The sequence below is a fragment of the Gossypium raimondii genome, chromosome 7 (genome assembly GCF_025698545.1).
Source record: "Gossypium raimondii isolate GPD5lz chromosome 7, ASM2569854v1, whole genome shotgun sequence".
Classification (NCBI taxonomy): domain Eukaryota; kingdom Viridiplantae; phylum Streptophyta; class Magnoliopsida; order Malvales; family Malvaceae; genus Gossypium; species Gossypium raimondii.
In genome coordinates, this window is record NC_068571.1 from 2,903,434 (window position 1) to 2,915,561 (window position 12,128).

The window sequence follows — 12,128 nt, forward strand, 5'->3', positions numbered from 1 at the left end:
ACTTGTAGCTATAGTTTGTATCCAATTGGGTGATAAGAGGATAGCAGCTAGGGACCAAATGAAAAGTTTAGCCACGGTCTTTAAAATCCAAAAGGGCATACATTTTAAGTTTAAAATGATTGGTTTTCAAACAATAGGTTTAACACTATGAAACAAGCATTTTAGTCCATCTAAACAACATCTGTCACTCTAAATAAAACCAAACCTATATTCGTTCAGAGGTATACAAATGCCATAATAAGTACCTGAAAAATGGTCATTTTGGCATTCCACAACATCTGAACCCTTGAACTGCATACAATTTTAGCAACAAGTATACACGCAATTTTCAACAGTCATCAAACAAAATATGAATAACAGTAACCATTTTCTTTGTAATACTTGACAAATCTTTCATTTTCAGGATTCAGTGAAAATAGACATTCTCATTCTCATCTAATAAGCACAATAGCAAAAATTGGCATTTTGATATTGATGTTACTTATTAATGTGTATGCTTCTGAGTTGTGACCAACTAGAAATCAGCATAACAGAACACTGATGTCTTTCCATACAATGTAATTTTCATAGATTAATCTGTTCAAATTTTGAGCATTCTTCACTTTTGCTGTAGAGGCTTCAACGCTAAGAGGAATCACTGGATGATGCATTTTATTGAAGTTAAATTTTCAGTAGAACTTAGCAGTGTACTTGCAAAATATAACCTCTGCTGACAGGTTCTGAAAATGCTAAATGAGTTCTTTGCATTTATTTCCTTTTCTTTTCATTTTTCCTCCTCACTATAAGCAAACATTTTACCCCCACCTTACTTTTACCTTACGGTATCTAAAATGTAGGATCAAAGCTCACCTTGCAAGGAAATAACTCAACAATGCAGTCTTTTTTTGTGGGGATCACTTGCAACTCAAGTACAGGACTTGCTTCAAAGTTGAAGAGCGCAAGTTTTGGAAGTGTGCACCTGAACAGCATCGAAGAACATATATATAATCAAGAGATAAAGAAGATGAAGATAAAAGGCATCAAATTAAGCCCTGAGGTTAGAGCTTTAGAATGAATGAGAAACTTGGAATAAGTCAATTTTAAAAAAAAATAGTTCCTTGATAGCCAAAGCAAAAAAGAGATTATGACTGAACAGATCAAATTTCCTTTTTCTTCTCTGGCCTCTCTTCTCAAGATTCAGCCATAGAAGCTGGAAAAGCACAAGAAATACAAAGAATGACAGAAGGAACTAGACTCAATACCCATTCTAGATTCAATTGGACACACTTAAGGAATCTAATAACCAAAATTAGAGAGAAAAAATTATGTATTACATGAAACAAAAATTAGAAAGAAAAGGAAGGAAAACAGAATGCAGAGGTAAGACATTAGAGAAATATGCAGATACCTCGAAGAGATTAGAGATGAATTTTTCTCGACTGTGGACCCTATTTTTTTAAGGTTTCTTCAAAATACAGAGGTAAGGCTGACGGTCGAGCGACAGAGACGACGATGCTGAGATGGTGAGGTGAGGCCAACGAACTGAGATAAGGAGCCGAAGGAAGATACAGAAATGAATCGAAGAACAACAGGACAGATCACATTGACATTGAGGAGGACGTGACGGTCAGGCGACGAGAGCTCCGATTGGAGGGAATTGAGTTTTTCTTGGGCATGGGAACAACCGGTTACAGTGTAGCCTCTCTTGGAACAACCGATCAAGGATGGGGGAAGGGAAAGGGAAGACTTGTGTTCCTTCTAATTTTCCTGAAAATGTCTTACCGAATTAGAAAGGGTATGACATTTTCCAAAATTAACACCTTATTTTCCCGTGTTTTGTAATTGGTTTTACCGTAGGAAAATATTTTCAGCCAAACAAACACCAGAAATTTTAGAAAAACATTTTACATTTTCCGAAATTTTTTTTGAATTAGTTGAGTATCCTATTTTAACAATCAAACTCAAATTGAATTTTTTTGAATCAAACGAATCAAGTCAAAAAATTTCGAGTTAATTTAAGTTGAGTTAACGAATACTATTATTTATACTCAATGTTGCATTTACATGGACCGATTATTTACCTAGTAGACAAAATACAAGATTATTTAACTACATGGATAATATAATTGTTTTGCTTTTTAACTTAATGAGTAAACATTTATTAAAATAACGTAGTTTTGCCTTTTAACTTAATGATTTTTACTTTTAACTTTAGAAAATGTAAACATTTATCAAAATGATATAGTTTTGCTTTTTCTTATTCATATTTTTGGATAACTAGAATTGTGTAATTCATATTCGAGTTAAACTAAAATTTTAATTTTATATTCGAGTGGATTCAAATAACTCGAACTATTTAATATAAAATTTAAATTTTTATCGATTTTTAAATTAAATCAAATTTTGTTCACCCTTAATTATAACGCGAACTAAATTTGAGCATGAATGTTAATATTTGATTTAATTTTGAAAAAAGAAAAATATTCTATTTAATAGCTTGGAATATAATGGAGAATTTTAGCATTTCATTTAAGATTTTTAAAATTAATAAGAATTTAAAAATAAATGATTGAGCATAGATCTGTCCATGAGCTAGATTGAAGGTCCGCTCGAAAAGTGAGAGGGTTTGAGTAAAAATATAGGTCTGAAAAATGAGTTTGGACAAAAAAATAAGGCCCATTTAGAAAATGGGTCGAGCCTCAAGTAAGGCTTTTTGGGCCAGGGCTCGACTCGGCCTAAATTTGTAAAAATGAAAATAAAAATTTGTTGTTGTTTTCTTGTTTTTTACTGTTTTACTGTTTTTTTTGTATTTTTTTCACTATTTTGCTATCATTTCACTATTATATTGCTACTATTTTGTTGTTATTGTTTGGATATTGTATAACTCTTGTTTTATTATTAATTATGTTACAATTTTAGAGACATTTGTTTGTTAAGTTGCACCTATCTTAGTGTTATTTAAGTATACATATATATTTTTAATTTATTTTCAATTTGTTGAGAAACATTTATTTTAATGTTTATAGTATTTTTGATGTATTAAAAAATATATAAAAAAATACGGGCGGGTCAAGCCTAGGTTTTAGTATTTTCATCCGAAGTGAGCTTAGGCAAAATTCAAGACCCATTTTTCGAGTCAGACCGAGCCCAAGTCTAATAAATAGGCTTAAAATTTTAGTTGGACCCGGACCAAATTCGACCCATGGACTTAAAGCATGAAATTTAAGTTTATTTAGATAAATGAAATTAATAGAATAATTTTATTTTAAATTAAGGAGAATTTAAATATAAAATGATTTAGTTTGAAGGGTTTCTTTCTTTGCCATATTGGTTGAGAATGAACTTAATCTATTAATTTGATTTTTAATTTAAATCAAAATTTATTTTTAAAAATGAAACTCGATATTTTAACAATAAAAAGTTTGACATATTTAAAGGTTAAGCTTACTCATTTAAATCGAAAGATCACTTGATATTTAGGAAAATTTTGGAAAAATATTATCCTAAGAAAATGAGTTTGACTAAAAAATAAAGTTAACTTAAAATTTCGATTAAACTCAAACTCCAATATTCAGAATTCAAATCATGTCGAACTTATTTTTAAGATTTTAGTATTTTTATTTTATTATGTATATTTTTAATTTATATTATATGAAAATAAATATAATATGTTATAATATAAATCTTAAAAACTATATTAAGTTGTTTATATTTAATAAAAATATAAAATATTAGTAAAAGAAACCTTTATATATTTACTAAATACTAAATAAGAAGAATATATATTTAAAAACAAAAAAATGAGGGTTAAAAAATAGTGAGTATTTAGTATATTGATAGTGTATTTTTTATGGAGTTTTTAGACTTCACAAGCTGGATGAGGGATGCGACAAGTGTCCTACAGGGGTATAGTAAAATATTTTTTTAAAAAGGACACATGTCAATTTTTCAATGCTGCTTGTGAAATAAAAAAAAGTACACAACCAATGTACTAAATATCCACCCTTCTTTTATATATATATACTATACCTTAAACGCACTTGCCATTAACCTTTGACAACCTTGCTTGTGGAATTTTTAAATTTTATTGATAGTGTATCAAATATTTTCCTTAAAATCCACTAGAGGAGTTTTTTATATTTCATAAGCGGGATTAGAGTGTGACAAGTATCATATTAATTTTTTATTTATAAATACGACACTTTTCATACCCTCAACTTACTTGTGAAGTTTAGAAAACTCCACAAATGGTGTATGAGATAATTTCTCTAAAATATATCCCTTCAAACGGTGTGAGGTTAGGAGATTGACAACTGTTTATAGGAGTATAGTAAAATATTAAAATAATGAATATTTTTCAAAATAGACACGTGTCAATTTTTAAAGCTACTTGTGGAATAAAAAAAGTACACTACCAAAGATATCAAATAGTAATCCAATAACTATTTGAGTTAACCATTTATAAAGATGATGGATTTAATCAAAATTTAATATTCCTATTTTGAGTTAGATTGAACTTGAAATTTTGTGTATGATATTGATACCATAAATAGATCTAACCCATGATCACTTTGAATCCATCAAAATTACAATTCTAATTTAGATACACATTTCTTTTACACATATTAAACACAAACAATCATTTAGTTTTTCAAGAAATGAGATTTTTCTCTTAAAATGAAGGTCGTTCTTTTCTTACTGAGTGAGTTGACTGAGTCTAATCTCATATAGGTTTTTATTGTTTTGAGTCTTCATTTCGCATCTTTAAATATTCTTGTTTTGGGTATTTTGTTTTCCTTTGAGTCTTTTATCTATCGAGCATTGAATTTTTTTAGTCTTCTTTTATTACCTAGGTTTTGATCCATATTTTCTTGATTGATTTCTGTTTATTTGCAAAAGGTAAGAAATCCCTTATTCACCATTAACATTCAATAGCTGTTAAGGCAAATTTTAGTTTGCTGGGTTGGGCTGTTCTAGTATAGATGATTTAGAGATTTGCTGTAACACCTCTAACTTGTATCCGACGCCAGAACAGGGTTACGGAGCATTACTGGACTTATAATTCAAACAATCATACATTTCAAATTCATTTCTCATTCCAAATAAAAACTATTCAAATTCATTCATATAGTCCTTAATACGAGCCGTCAAGGCCCAAAATAAACATTAAAAGTGGTTTGGGACTAAACTGAGTACTTAAGGAATTTTTAGAAAAACATAGAAAATTTTCAAAGTGCAGGGGACACACGCTCGTGTGGCCAAGCCATGTGTCTCACATGGCCAAGTGACACGTCTGTGTCTCAGGCCGTGTGGGCATTCGAAATGGGGACACACGGCCGTGTCCCAGCCCGTGTCCTACCCCGTATAGCTCACTAACTTGGGTTACACGGCCAGACCATACGCCCGTGTGCCAGGCTGTGTACCCTTCGAAATGGCCTCACACGCCCGTGTGTCAGGCCGTGTGCTAGGCCGTGTGAAGCTACTAACTTGATTTCTAAAGAAGTATCAGGGGACACGGCCGTGTGTCATATATAGCTGAGACAAACGCCCATGTCTTTGCCCATGTGGAAAACAATAGACAATTTTCCAAGCCATATTTCTCGCCTAATGTGGTACCAACCTAAACACATCAATTTGCATATAACCATGGCATAAATAGGTACTCAAAACCAACCAATATCAAGTTTATAACATGTACTTTCACACATACAACATGATATTCATAAACACATTCATTTGACCACTTTAAAATATATCAAAAAAACTTCCAAAGTCCACATAAATGGTCAATTACATATATGAAACATTGTGCCTAAAACTTAGCATGCATACACATTCTCAATTCCAACCATTTGATATATCAAATACTAATTCACAAAACAAGGCATTCACATAGCAATTATACACCACATATCATAAGGCCATTTACACCTATTTACATATCAAAACATATACCATTTTCAAGCCAAATCAATTGGCTAAATACACAACAAAACATATAGGCCACATTAGCCAAAATACCTATACATGCCTTTTAACCCAAAATATAAAGTCCAAAGTACCAAAATAAGAGTTTGATAGTGCGACGCGATCTCCGACAACTTCCAAACTGAGCGAGCTTCCGAATCACTATAAAACACGAAAATTAAAACGGAGTAAGCAATTAAGCTTAGTGAGTTCGTATAACTAAAAATATAACTTACCAATCAACCATAATTTAGGTAAGCAACCTTAACCATAATACAACTCAATTTTGCCTAAAGCCTAGCACATAACCATCAACCATATTAGCCATTAATTCATATGTCAATATATATATGCTTCTCATATATCACATAAATACATGTACTAGTTCGTATCGTACTTGTATAATCTCATATCATCATCATTGTGCCCGTTGAACCATTTGGAATACTATCGGATACTCGGGTATCTCGCACACTAAGTTCCAATATGTGGTCAAAACCACCTCTATCTTATATCTCATATAGATGCTCACTCTCGAGCCATTACTGGGTCTAATCACACAAGCTGTCAGTCAAGACGTAGCTACACGGTGCTACTCACACAAACTGTAAAGTAACCGCAACACATGCCGAAAACTCAGCCACCGGTAGGACGTACGAGACCAGCACCCAAATTATGGTAACCCCTAATGACATGTCATTTGTATCCTATCTATTCCTAAGGTTCAACCAGGATCCTTACATTGTCGAAACTTTGTCGAATATTTCTGTGGTATCGTATCATCACAATTACAATAATAAAGCATTTAAAACACATTTAATTTAATGCTTATTAACATATGAACTTTGTACAAGCCCATTTTTGAAACCCGGGCCCAATTACAAAATAAAACCCGAATAGCCCAACAACCCAAATTTAGCCCCTAATAGACCTAACCCAGCAAAACCAAGCCCAACTAACCTACCCAATAACCCACAAGCCCAATTACAAAACCAGCCCAATACCCTAGCCCATCCTTCCCAAAAAAATATCTGCACTGAAACCCTAGGCGTCGCCCTCTTTGACCTTTGGTCTCTGCCATCGCCACTCCGCGCCGCACCTACCACCACCTACTCCCATCACCACTGGCATCTGCAAAGGAGAAAGAAGCAAGAAAAAATATATCAAAAACAGTAACAAAAAATGGGCTATAAAAGCCGATTGTAACTCAATTTCAGGGGCTTTTTTTTTCTTCTTCTTTTTTTTCGACCTTTGTAACGCATATTAGCAGAGAAATATAGAAACAAAAAAAAATATTTAAGGTGAATCCTTTTATTTTTCTTTCTTTCTTTTCGTTTTTTTATTTCGTTTTTCATCTTCTTCTTTTTTATTTTACATACATAAATAAAAATAAAGGGAAACGAAAAAATAAAAGAAGAAGAAAACCTTACCTGTGCCGCGCCGGAGGAGGAGGAGACAGACGGTTACTCCTCGTTTGGCGGGGTTGGGCTCACCTTTCACAAGATTCGGCGTTGGATCCGTGTTTAAGAGGCCTTCGGCTTCAAAAAGGAACCGGAAAGGTTCCATTTTGAACCTCCGACCGCCACAGTCGGTGGCGCCTCGGCGGAGGTTCGCCGGAGCCCTAGACCGGCCCCTTGGCCGGAGAGAATGAGGGAGAGAGAGCTTCTCTCTGTTTTTTTTAAGAAAAATGGTTTTTAAACTTTTTTTTAGGTTTTTTTTTAGTATTTATATTAATTTTAAAACGGCACCGTTTTGGGTAAGGGGGATCCGCGCGTCGACCCGATCCGACCCGAAGGATCCGCGTGTTTTTAATCTTTGGGCTATTTACGCGCGCAGTCCCTCCGATTTGTGGCGTGCTTCAATTTGGTCCTATTTCGCTATTTCCTTTTATTTTTAATTTGGCCACAAAGTTTTATTTTTGCTTCAATTTAGTCTATTGCTACGCTGCGTTTTGATGGCTTCGGTTTATTTACTATTTTGGTCCCCCTCTTTCGGTCAAGGCCACAATTTGGTCCTTTAGTTTTTTATTTTTGCAATCTACTTGAGATTTTGTTTTCATTTCGACTTAGTCCCTTTATTATTATTATTATTTAGTTCATTGTTTTATTGCTATTATTATTAATGTTATTATTATTATTATTATTGTTTCTACATTTCCTATTATATTATCATTATTATTATATAAGCGCATATATATCTTATATAATTTATTTAATACATATAAATACTCATATTTTATCTATTTTATAATTTATAAAAGTATCTATATATCTATATATACACTTACATATACTTTATACTTTCAAAATATACCTTGTATATACTCTTTACATTTTATGACTAATATATACTTACACATATATACTTTTATATATTTAATGATTATTATATATGTATATATGTATGTACATACACTTACATAATTTTTAATGTACAATAATTCAAATATGTACACATACACATGTTCTTCATATTCTCATTGTTTTATTTATATATATATATGTGAGTGTGTGTTTATATATTTTATATTTGCATCATGTTGTTAATTTTGCTCATTTATTTGCATGTTTATTATTGTTTGTTTTCTTACTTTAGTTCCTAATTATTTGTTACCTTGCCCGTATGATTGTTTTTATTATTTATTGTTTTGCTTGTATCATTTTATTTACATTGACATCATTATCATTATTTTACATCCATTTTACTCGAATTTATCAAGAACAAAAATTTCAAAATAAAAGCAACACTCGGTATTTGGGATCTTCGAGAGAATCGAGCCCTAACGTATTGGGTTCCGATTTTCTTTGTTGAATCTAAATAATCGAGGTTACTTTTAAAAAAAAAAAATAAAAGCTCATTATTGGGAATTCAATATGTCGTGTCCTAACGCATTGGATGTGACGCGTTGTTTTTTTCGAGATGAGGATTTTCTTAAAAACAACCAAGGCAATATTCAATGTTCGGAATGTTGAGAAATTGTGTCCTAACGTATTGGGTTGCGATTTCCTCATCTGACTCGAATAATTGAATATCCTTTTTTTAATTTTTATCGTAGGAGTTTTTTAATATAAGCAACCTATTTTATACAAGTCATTTTAAGACAAAGGATCGTATTTTAAATTTTTAAATTTTCCAATTTTCGACATTAAGACATTGACTAATCAACTAGGTACCAATTTTTGGGCGTTACGAGGGTGCTAATCCTTCCTCGTACGTAATCGACTCTCGAACCCGTTTTTCTAGATTTCGTGGACCAAAATCGTTGTTTTAATAAAATTAAAACCGTTTATTAAAAATAACCACTTTTCGAGGTGATCCAATCACACCTCATAAAAAAGGGATTGGTGGCGACTCCCGTTTCATTTTTCAAAACCCAAGTCGACCCCGTTTTCATCCAGAAAATGGTGTCAACAAACTTACCTCGAATTAGTACAAAGAAAATCAACCGATCAATCCACTACTCTATCTTTGCATCGATCTAATTCCGAACGTGGCTTTTCTTGATCTAAATAATCAAATTTAACTAGTTTAATTCTCAATCCATTCAACTTAATTCAAAATTCATGTTATGACAAAATTACCATTTTGCCCCTATACTTTTAACCTTTTTACAATTTAGTCCCTAGGCTCGTAAAATGAAATTCATGCAATTTCACCCATAACCAAGCCTAGACGAATCACCCATATCAACCCATACATTTCATAATTTCACACATTTAACACATAATTTTTACATTTCTCAAATTAGCCCCTATTTGACAATTTCATTGAAAATCTCTTAACAAAAGTTGTTTAACTAACAACAAAGATTCATTTTCTTCCATTAAACATCAAAACCCTATTATATTCATCAATGGAAAATACCAAAATATTCAATATTTTTTCAAATTAATCCCCTGGTTAGCTAGGTTAAGCTACAACGATTCCAAAAATAAAATAAAAAATCAACAAAAACGAACACCAAATTCACTTACACGCAAGAGATTTTTGTGGCTGAAATTTTCAAGTTCTCAAAGCTCTAAGTTGCTGAAATTTTTGGTGGAGGGATGCATGAAAGATGATGGCTTTTGTTTTTATTTAATTTTAGCCTTTAATTACCTATTTACCAAATTACCCTTACCTAACTTTAAAATTTTCATAATTACCAAGTCATGCACATCCACTAACTCATTTAATGGTCTAATTACCATATAAGGACCTCCAATTTAAATATATATAGCTATTTAACACTTTTAGCTAATAGAACACAACTTTCGCACTTTACGCGATTTAGTCCTTTTTCACAAATTGAACATACAAATAGTAAAATTTCTAAAAGAAATTTTTTACCATAATTCTAACATGCTGTAGACCACAAAATAATATTAAAATAAAATTTACTACCTTTAATTTGTGGCTTCAAAACCATTATTTTGATTTCACTCAAAACGGGCCGTTACATTTGCTTAGGGGAAGGAGACGATTAGAGTCTTGCTTTGACAAGATTCATAGTGGTGGGGAAGATAAAGTCTAATAGGGTGCTCAATCGCAAAGGGGTTTTTGACTATTCTTCAAGGGATTTGGCAAGATGATAAGATGTTGTGTGATAGGGAGGTTGGTATCAACATATTTGTTGTTTCTTTTGCTACGAAAAGAGGGATGAATTAAGCTGTGATGGACACTCTGTGGTCGGTAATGGGATTCCCTGTTCAATTTTAGCAATGGAATGGGTATGTAGTGATTTATAAACTCGATCATCAAAGAACGGGGTTTCAAAACCACCATTTTCGGCACCATTGAAAATTGGGTTGTTATAGTCTAGATGTTAGCTTCGAATCTTGGGACATTGAGAAACACCTGAATCTGCGCATAGAGAAAGCAAATTGTACGCTGAGCAATAGGCTTAGTGGTACATTTATAATTCAAGCATAAACATATATTTTAACATTAACAATGAGCTTTAGTATGTTCAAGCATCTTTGTACTCAAAATTCAATCAAAACATATATCAAATGGTGAATTATAGTTCATCATCTATCCATTTATACATATGCATATCAACATGTCATTAACCAACCTATTCAACAATATTCTTACATGCTTAATTCTAACTTGATTACTACTCATCAATCATACAAAACAATTAAGTATTAAACACAAACATTTATATAATAATGTCATTCAATTCAATTCTGAAGTCTACCGACTCATCCATATCAGTTCCTATCCCCAGGCCTCGTTTCAGTGAATTTACAAATTGGATTACGAACTTCTTTGAATTGCAAACCATATTGATTATACCATTAACTTTATAACATTACCAATTCCATTTTCAACATTATAATCATACTTATCATTTATAACCCTTATTAACCTGACTCGGACTCGGACTCGGACTCCAACGAATACTCAAATCATCCAACCAATACACCAAATTGGCACTGAAGTGCATTTTGGTGTACAAAAACGCATATATGACACACAAAGTGCATTCTAGCACATAATTCCATACTCAATATAATCCTATGACATGCCAACTATAACCGACTCAACTCGACTAGTTAATAAGGTATCAATTATCCAATTCTATTATAATTTAGTACACACCATTTTTCAATCATACACACTATTACATTTCAATTCTATAACATAACACGTATGTTTCATATCATTCAATACATATTCTCACTCAATTTCATAACATATTTCATATTCTAAACAATTCATGCTATTTTCTATTTTATTCAATCTAGTCTTCTACTTTGAGAACTCACATTTAAGCTCAATCCAACAACTCATATCATTATTGTATACTTACCTTGTTACTCTTGTATGCAAGTAACATGAAAATATAAGCAATTTATATGACTTTAAATTATAAATGTACAAACTAAAATTTCCAGTTGCTCGTCGATCACTTTCATTTTTTCTTTCCCTCTCGATGATTTGGTGTTGTCGTTAACCACGAATAATCATAAAACATATCTCATTATCAGATTTCAATCAAAACAAAATCAAATATCAATTTTTTAAATTTTTTTTGCAAATTATTCAATTTAGTCCCTAAAACTGGGACAAGCGCAACTTTCAATTTAAAGCCTCAGATTAAAATTCGATTTCACCAAAAATCATTAGGGACCTTATATTTTATATTCCTACCAATAATTTATGATAGTTTTCATTTTATTCAATTAGGTTCCTAA